The sequence below is a fragment of the Plectropomus leopardus genome, chromosome 12, assembly GCF_008729295.1.
Source record: "Plectropomus leopardus isolate mb chromosome 12, YSFRI_Pleo_2.0, whole genome shotgun sequence".
Lineage (NCBI taxonomy): Eukaryota > Metazoa > Chordata > Actinopteri > Perciformes > Serranidae > Plectropomus > Plectropomus leopardus.
This window is the reverse complement of record NC_056474.1, coordinates 1,510,121-1,519,602: the sequence shown is the minus strand read 5'-3', so window position 1 is coordinate 1,519,602 and position 9,482 is coordinate 1,510,121. Positions and strand designations below refer to the sequence as shown.

The following is a 9,482-nucleotide window of genomic DNA, read 5'->3' as shown; positions in this document are numbered from 1 at the left end:
TGTTGTTGTTGGTGGTGGTGGTGGTGTGTTGTTGGTGTGTTGTTGTTGTTGGTGGTGGTGTGTTGTTGGTGTGTTGTTGTTGTTGTTGTGGTGGTGGTGGTGGTGTGTTGTTGGTGTGTTGTTGTTTGTGGTGGTGGTGGTGGTGGTGGTGTGTTGTTGTTGTGTTGTTGTTGTTGTTGGTGGTGGTGGTGGTGGTGGTTGTTGGTGTGTTGTTGTTGTTGTTGTTTGTGGTGGTGGTGGTGGTGTGTTGTTGTGTGTTGTTGTTGTTGTTGTTTGTGGTGGTGGTGGTGGTGTGTGTTGTGGTGTGTTGTTGTTGTTGTTGTTTGTGGTGGTGGTGGTGGTGTGTTGTTGGTGTGTTGTTGTTGTTGTTGTTTGTGGTGGTGGTGGTGGTGTGTTGTTGGTGTGTTGTTGTTGTTGTTTGTGGTGGTGGTGGTGGTGGTGGTGGTGTGTTGTTGTGGTGTGTTGTTGTTGTTGTTGTTTGTGGTGGTGGTGGTGGTGTTGTGGTTGTTGTTGTTGTTGTTGTTGTTGTGGTGGTGGTGGTGTGTTGTTGTTGGTTGTTGTTGGTGGTGTTGTTGTTGTGGTGTTGTTGTTGTTGTTTGTGGTGGTGGTGGTGTGTTGTTGTTGTTGTTGTTGTTTGTGTGGTGGTGGTGGTGGTGTGTTGTTGTGTGTGTTGTTGTTGTTGTTGTTGTTTTGTGGTGGTGGTGGTGGTGTGTTGTTGGTGTGTTGTTGTTGTTTTGTGGTGGTGGTGGTGGTGGTGGTGTGTTGTTGTGTGTTGTTGTTGTTGTTTTGTTGGTGGTGGTGGTGTGGTGTGTGTGTTGTTGTTTGTTGTGGTGGTGTGTGGTGGTGGTTGTGTGTGTGTTGTTGTTGTTGTTGTTGTTGTTGTTGTTTGTGGTGGTGGTGGTGGTGTGTGTTGTTGTGTTGTTGTTGTTTGTGGTGGTGGTGGTGGTGGTGTGTTGTTGGTGTGTTGTTGTTGTTGTTGTTTGTGGTGGTGGTGGTGGTGGTGTGTTGTTGGTGTGTTGTTGTTGTGGTGGTGGTGGTGGTGGTGGTGTGTTGTTGGTGTGTTGTTGTTGTTGTTTGTGGTGGTGGAGGTGGTGTGTTGTTGGTGTGTTGTTGTTGTTTGGTGGTGTGTTGGTGGTGGTTGTTGTTGTTGTTGTTGGTGGTGGTGGTGGTGTGTTGTTGGTGTGTTGTTGTTGGTGGTGGTGGTGGTGTGTTGTTGTTGGTGTTGTTGTTGTTGTTGTTGTTTGTGGTGGTGGTGGTGGTGTGTTGTTGTTGGTGATGTGTTTTTTGGTTGTTGTTGCTGTTAATTAATCACATTTCGTTTTCATTTTTAATAAAGTTCTGTAATCTCAGGCCTCAATAACATGTTCTAATGTTCTAAATGTTGTTTTTAAAATGTTCTTCCTTTGCTTTTATGTAACATTGTTGGAACATTTAATGAAAGAACATTTTCTGATCCGTCACCTCTCAAATTCACCTAAATTCCTCACAGTGTTGCAGTTAAAATGTTACGCTTCAGTCTGCATTTAACCTGAGGAGGAACATTACTTGAAATGATAAATATGCTTAAAAGGTTCTTTGAACATCAGATTAAAATGTTCTTTAAAACAACTTGTAGGTAACATTAGCTAATGTTGTGGGAACGTTCCCTGCTTGCTGGGCGTGTAGCCTTCCAAACTGACTGAGCACAGCACGTCTGAGGAGGTGGACGTTTGGACGGAGCTGAAGTCAGTGCCGTCTCTCGGCGAGGTTTCTTCCATTGGCCTTTTTTGAAAATGAAACATGTCGCCGAGGTTCACGCTCCAGTACTTTACACCCAGATGGTGCAGATCGTGAAACGTTATTTAGAGAACTCAAAAAAAGGAAAGCTTGATGTGTGAAGTGGTGAAGCTGCAGGCGCTCGCTTCAGTCTGCATGTGACGAAGGATAACCGGAACAATCGAAATGAGCGAGGAGCGCGAGCAGCAGAGTGAAGCAGGCAGCCTTTAAAGACCTCCGACAGGTGACGCCAATCCTTAAACGAGGCGTGAGCAGCCAATCAGGGAGCACCTGCCAGAGGCTGACACACACCTGCGTTTGTCAAACTTCTGCTGTCTGCAAAAAAAATATCTGAACACAATTGTCTTTTTCCCCCACAGACCAAAATCTGAGCTTTGACATACTTCAGCTGTAAAAATGTTTACCATCACGTCCTGATGTAATTCCATCAAACTACAACTGTGTTTTTTTCTTTCTTAAATAATCTTTTAATCTTTGCGTCTCTTGTCTGCAGTTTTGCTGTTTTTAATGTCAATCTGTATTATATATTTATATAACATTTAGTAATTAATTTTACCTTTTATATCTTATCTTTTTACTCTTTTATTGAAAGTCTGTATATTTTATGTTCATTTTATTTGTTTTGGATTTATATTTGTATAAATTCTGGGACTGGGAGGTGAGCAGGAGGAATTAGTGGCTCGGGAAAGAAAAGGTGGTTTTCTTTCCTTTTACGTAAGCTGATTTTGTATATTATGTTGTACAACTGTACCGTTTGAAAAAGCAAAGTTATAAGAAAATGACTGGAAAGTTTGCAAAAAAGAGAGAGAGAAACAAACAAAAGAAAATGACAAAATATGTTTTTTAAATACAAATATAATATTTTTTTCTATAATATCATTTCAGTTAATTCTGTCTGCTGTTTTCAAATGTTCAAATGCTGCTGAAAAGCATCTAAACGCCACACATTAACACTGACGTCAGTCTGGGTTTCAAAGAATTAAAAAAAAAAAGAATAAATTGTCGTGTGTCATTTTTACTCACCGCTGCTCTCAGGTACGTCCTGCAGTTTCCTGGGTCAGAGGTCAAAGGTCACAGCGGTGTGTCACCAGATGAGTGAAATATTCCTGCAGCCACTGAGGGATCATCGATATTCATCTGCTTTAAGAGGAAGAGACCTCCTCAGAGGGACCGCGGAGTCTGACTGAGCGTCTGCTGCCATCTAGTGAACATTTGCACACATTGCAAAAGTTTCTTTGGTTCCTGATCTTCCAGATAAACAAAGACAATAAAACTTTCTGTTTTTGGTTTCTGTTCTCTCTTGAGGTGTATTATGCTCTGTTTGCTTATCTTGAGGTCAGAGGTCTAGGAATGATTACGTCTCGGAGTCAGATGAGTAAAATATTGATACTAGGCTTACATGACATGGACTGTGGCCCTTGGGGGTTATTTTTGTGATTAAAATACAATAGGTGAGGAATGTTTACTGATGAATGTATAGATGCTTGTACCTATATAAGAAGATATGCATGAGTTGTAAGAGAGAGATTCACATTGGTCCCGAATCTTCTCCCAGGCAGACCATGGTGCCTGGTGGATGCTGAACTTTGTTGTAATAAATTAATTCTTATGCAACCAAGTCGGTGTCAGCGGCGGTTCCTTCATCAACTACACATCATTGCTACTTAAGAAACAACGACACTCTCACTAACAGGTTTTTCTGAGCTCTCACACAGAATCAAGACTCATTTTTTGATTTATCTAATGATCCAGATTTTTTCTCTCTATATGCATCAAAGTTCCTCTTTCAGTGTCTTTGATGAGTCCATAAAAAAACAAACCAAGGATCAAATCACGGCGGAGACGCCTGAAATGTAACACAAGTGAGCAAATGTTGGGAAAAAAAGGGACTAGATTAAACAATCAAAAACAAAAATGCTGAAATATTTAAATACTCACAAACAATGTCCAATCAGAGTTTTTTTTCTCTCCTTGTGGGTAATATAATTTCATCTGTTCATCAATAACAGCCTCCTCTCGTCGTTTCACTGAAACCTTCCGCTTTGGTGTCACTGTGGATTAGATTAGATTTAAGTGACTTTTTGTACATCAGGTCTTGAGATGTGTATTTGCTTTGAGAGCGTTGTTGTTTTTAAATTCCCCTTTTTTGTGTGTCTGCATGTGTGTCCGTGTTTTTTGTCGCAGAGCGTCTCTGGACTCTGAAGAGTTGATGAGTAAACTGGAGACACCTTGTCCGTCTCACCACCTGACTGCTGTTTGTCTGACGACCTTCTAGATTAACACGATTGCTCCTGTGACTAAAACATTTACTTTTTTAAATTTCACACTTAAGTTTTTGTTTTTTTTCCCCATGTAATGAGCCTTTTCAAAGACTCGCAGACATCCTGCCTGGTGCATTAATAACTCACCAGATCTCATTAGAGCAACTCATACAGCTTTTTGTTCTTCCCAAACACACTAAAAATCCACCGACTTCACGAAGCCGACCAGTCCTGTTTCCCCGCTGCTGAGCTTCAAATGTTCATAAAATAAACAAAGATTATCAATCTGTTTAAGTGATAAATTAAACACATTTTTTTTGGTCAACTGTATTTGAGGTTTTAACTGTCTGATCAGTCTTTTCATGTAATGAGAGACATGAGTAATCAAACTGTACTAGATTCCTCACAAACGACATTAACATTATAACATTAACTTCAATATTTTTATTGCTGTGTTTTATATTCGTGTTAAACTCGGTGAGAGCGGAGAATAATCAGCCGTCGGCTCCGTCAGTCGGAGTCCAGATGGTCTGGGATCATCCAGCAGGTGTCGGCTCTCACCTCCTGCTCCTCCTCTTCACGCTCTTCTGATGATGTGATTCATCAAAACCTTTTTCAAGACGACAGTTTTTTCTCAGACTCTGTCTGCAGTCACACATGAAGCTCTGATTCTGATCTTTTCGGCATCAACGGGAAAATCAGCAGAAGTTAATCAGCCGTATAAAAAGTCTTATTTTAATTCTGATTCTTTTCATGTGGTGTATTTAAAAAAGGATTCAGGGTTCTCAGACAAACTTTGAAAACTTTTGATTATTTACTTTACTTTTCAATCAAATAAAAGTCCCGAAGGATGACATCCATTCCCAGATTGTTGAGGAAAATGAAGGTGTAGCCCAGTTCTGGCCTGGCTGTAGAGGAGTTTATGTAGAGCTGGGCGATATGGAAAAAAGTCTCATCACGATCATTTTTTTCATATCAGTCGATATTGATCACTATATCTGTCAAGCTTAAAGGTTCCCTTTGACTCCTAAGTGAGACATGAAGATATCATAACCAGTCGTGCACGATAATGATTATTTCAACCGATACGATAAACTGATAATTTCCAGCTTCTCGTAACTTTTTTTTGTGTGTTTTTCATCATCTGAGGGTCTGAAAGGCTGAGATGAGCTGAGGACAGATGAATTTAATTTGTACATTTTCATCAAAGAAACGACATTTCAGACAAAAAGCTGGAAAATCGCATTTTTGTAAAAGAAAGTCATTTTCAAGTGCAAAATCAATTTCATTTTTTTTTTTTTTTTGGGGGGGGGGGGGGGGGGGCTTCCCCCTTATCTTCTTATGTCAACTTGAATTATAAAAAAAATAATGCTGAAAATAATATTGTGTTTGAGTTCCAGTGGATCTACAGAGGAACGTTCCCCAAACTGTCAGGAAGCAGCAGCTACAGAACCGTCCCTAAGTAACCGCTCTGCTGTGATCTCTGCACATTTACATCAAACATCAGATATCAGTTTATTCTTTCAGCAGAACCGAGCTGGAAACTCACGACACCTGAACTCAAACCGCGTCCAGCGTGTCCTCTCATCAAGTCCTCTCATCATGTCCCCGTCACACACACACGGAGCAGAAGGAGGGAGGGGGGAGACGGCGGTCGCTTAAACTGGTGTTCAGCGCTTAGAGCGGAGTGGACATTAGGAGACACCGGCTGAGACACCGGCAGAGACACTGGCGGAGAATGAGAGGGGATGGACATTTGGAGACACCGGTGGAGACACTGGCGGAGAATGAGAGGGGATGGACATTTGGAGACACCGGTGGAGACACCGGCAGAGAATGAGAGCAGAGTGGACATTGGAGTTTATGTATTTTTATATTTCTTTGTTTTTACTGCTTTTTGCATATATATTTTTTTTTATTTTCTTTATTTTTTCAGCTAAAATTTTTCAGAGAAGAAAAACTTAAATCTGGCCAATCTTGCCCGTTTTTTTTTTCTCTCCTCGGAGACAGTATCTCCTACGTAGCAGACAAACTAAGGTTTTGGTCAAAATTGCCTGCAATTTTTTTTTCTCCTGGTCTCTCAGGGCTTTTGTAGAACAGTAAAAAAAACCAATATGAAACCAAAAACCAAGTTTATCTCCACTGTAGGAGATAATATCTCCTAACTAGGAAAAAAACAAAAAACAACAACAAAACCATTCCTCGGATGCTTCTTCGCTATGTCGAAATAACTCAATAAAAACGACCAGACACGTGGATTATATAAAAAATTAGACCCCTTTTATTGTGTTCTCATATATAAAAGAAATACAAAAAAGAAACATCGACACCGGGCGAGGGTCAGAGCGGGACAGGGTTTCTGGGTTTTGGGCGGGGGAGGGTGGGGGCGGGTTGGTGGCGACATAAAAAGGGGAAGTGGAAACGACAGGAGGGACGTCAGACAGTCCGAGGGGATCATTCCAACAGACATCGAACAGACGAGGCGGGACGCAAACACAACGCGGTGGTCCCGTCCAGTCCCTCCTTCACCTCCAACCACCTCCTCTTCATCGTTCTCCTCTTCCTCCTCCAGGAACAAAGTGGAGTTTCAGGTCTACGAACATTCACCAGAAGTGGAGCAGCTTTGGGAGTCAGAAACAATCTCATTGGTTGAGTTAAACCTGAGTGGGAGGAGTCAGAAAAACTAACTGCCAAACCTCGAGAAGTTATATGAAGCAACTTTGGTGAAAATATGACCTCGTCCAGTTTTTACATTCATAATGTTGAAGATCAGCAGGTTTGTTTTTGAGGTTATCTTATCGAGGCTAATCAGCTAATTAACCGTATAAAGTAAAGTAAAGAGCAGTTTATATTCAGGCTGCAGCTAATCTCAACAACAAAATAATCGACGAGTACGGACCTACTGTTTTCTCCCGATATCCTGCCTACACCCGTCCTGGAATTAACGTCAGCCTGCGGAGTTTCTAGTTTACATTCAGCGTTTCTCACCAAAACATTTTGATTTTGAGGTAAATTTTTTTTTCTCACAAAACATTTTTCTAAACTTTTCAATCTACGTTGATCACATCTGTGTATGTCAGCAGGCAGTCTTCTGCTCCCTTGCTTTGGGAAGTTAAATATATTTTGGAGAAAACTAAAAACATATCTCTTAAGTTTAGTCTTTAACTATCTATGACTCCTCTGACTGAAATTTCACACTTCACCTGGCTGCAACTCTATGAAATGCTGTATCATAATTTATGATTTATGTATTGATGGCTCTAGGATTCTATAATAAAGTCTATAATATAATGACTAAATGATTTTGCTAATATTGAGCTAAGGTGCCTTCAATGTGCTCTATTTTATCTTGTCTTTTGTTTTTAAATTGTATTTAAATGTCTCTTATATTTACCTGCGTTGTCGGCCTGTTTCACGTCCATTCTGTCTATTTTAATGTGAAGCACTTAAATAATGCCCTTTATTGGTTTATTATTCCTCGCCTTTGCTGGCGCATTACTGTTGGATTTCTTGGTATATTACCGGCACTTGTAGATCAGTAGAAAAGTGACATTATTGGCAGAACTGTGTTCATAGATGTACAGAGGGAGCTGGATACTGCATTGGAGGCATTGATTTCTATGAAAGTTGCCCAGTGAGTCATAAACCCAAAAAGTACTACTTGTCAGGTATAAAATTACTTCGATCTTCTGCACCGTTCTGTGTCCCCTCTCTAAATGCGTCTGTTTTTGCGCAGCTTCGGCAGAACTCGTCATGAGTTGTGTTTCATCTCAGCAACAGTTTAAAGAGTCGCCGGATAGATTATTGATCTGTCAACCATGTAAGAGCTGATCAGATCAGATCAATGGATAAGAGGAGCAGCTGCTGCAGAGGTAAGTGCAAGAAAACTTTTAAACCCAGCACAATGAATGGTTAAATGTCACTTTGCCTGCTTTTCTACTGCTCCATCTGTGCCCAGAGTACACTCAGCGTTCCATGATTGTTGTGCAAACATCAGTCAAACAGTGAACGAGCTTCTCTGTGTTGCGAGTAAGTGAACATACAGAGAGATGTGCGGTTGTTTGTTTTTATCTTGTTCAGATTACTTAAGTATTTCCTTGTCCATTATGTGACAACAGGATTTGTATCATCCAATCAGTTTGTTTATTGATAAGGGGCCTGAATGACCAAATTTGCAATATGCAAGCTGCAATTTGCATCATTAATCACACCAAACAAGCAACATACTTATGACTCATGCACGAGCATATTAGTGCTCAGAAGGCTTCACAAATTTAGCTGTAATTTGCCATCCACCATTTGCGATTTTTGTGTAAGCAGCTTTCGCAACAACTTTTGTGAAATAGGACCAAGGTTTCGGGATTTGGGAGCATCCTTCGCGTCCGATAAAACCCTTTTTCTGCGTGAACCTGTAGCGATGTTTACAGCTATCATCGTAGAACCACAAATGAGCTTTTTGGGTCTGGTTTGAAAGGGTTTGTTGGAACCTAACAATGAACTCCAAGAAGCTGCATCTGTCTCATTCACACGTCTTACCATTTTTGTTTGGATTGAATTCTGTCTCCAGTACAGGATCCTTTTATTAATCCCTCCTATAAAGCTCTGAAGGGTAAACTGCTGTTCCAACCAGAGAAACAGCCGTCACTGAGCAAAACACCGGGGGTCATATTCACAACGCTCTCTATTACAAAGAGTTGCCTCTAGTGACGAAACTTGAAGAAAATTCTTTTGATGTCTTCCAAGAATTTCCCTTTGAAGTTGAAACAAGATCTTGGTGAAGATAAAAGTTAATCACACTGTGTCTTAGCCCTTAAGAGAGCTTTTAAGGTGAAAAACTGTTATGAGTTTAGAAAGGAACTTTCAAGAGTCTTTTAAGCAGAGGAGATAAAAAAGAAGAGAAACTTCTCCAAACGCTGGATGACAGTAAGTACGTCACACGCACGGTTAAAGCTTGATTAGGCGTTTCAACGGGACTGCTGTCCTTGTCACAGTATACAAGCATCAAGGGAGAATGAATTCATTGACTAAAGTATGTCTGATTCCTCCACAGTAGGTGGCGACATGCACCATTTCAGCTAGTTGCTAGTCCTTTCTGTCGACCTATTACGTCACAAACCGAGCAAGTTGAATTATGAATTATTAGTTATGTCTTGTTTTGTTTTCTTATCCTTCTGTTTTTTTACTGGCTTTCTTGTACAAATTTATGCTGTTCAACTTTCAGGTCAAAGCCCGGACTTACGGAGCATATGCAGGAACACCAAGGCCAGATCAGGTTCGATTCAAGCGTGTACATTAAAGAGTAAGTCAACCCCCAACTGCATCATCGAGGTCCGACTTTGAGAAATTCAACTTCAGTCAGACTAACATGTTTAGATGTAATTTAAAAGTCTAGTTTAAGTCGGACTAACACAATAATTTCACATTTTCCAACATTATGTTAACATT

The 9,482-nt window shown here is 40.6% G+C and overlaps 1 long non-coding RNA gene across 1 annotated transcript in view; it reads right to left on the bottom strand.

Moving 5' to 3' along the window:
* The window catches only part of LOC121950920, a 5,998-nt gene extending 2,067 nt beyond the window's left edge, over window positions 1-3,931 (bottom strand). The window contains exons 1-2 of the long non-coding RNA XR_006106363.1: window positions 3,715-3,931; window positions 2,800-2,977 (exon numbers count right to left, since the gene is read on the bottom strand). This is a non-coding gene — a long non-coding RNA (uncharacterized LOC121950920). The remainder of the gene's footprint in view (window positions 1-2,799; window positions 2,978-3,714) is intronic.
* Window positions 3,932-9,482: the final 5,551 nt, after the last annotated feature.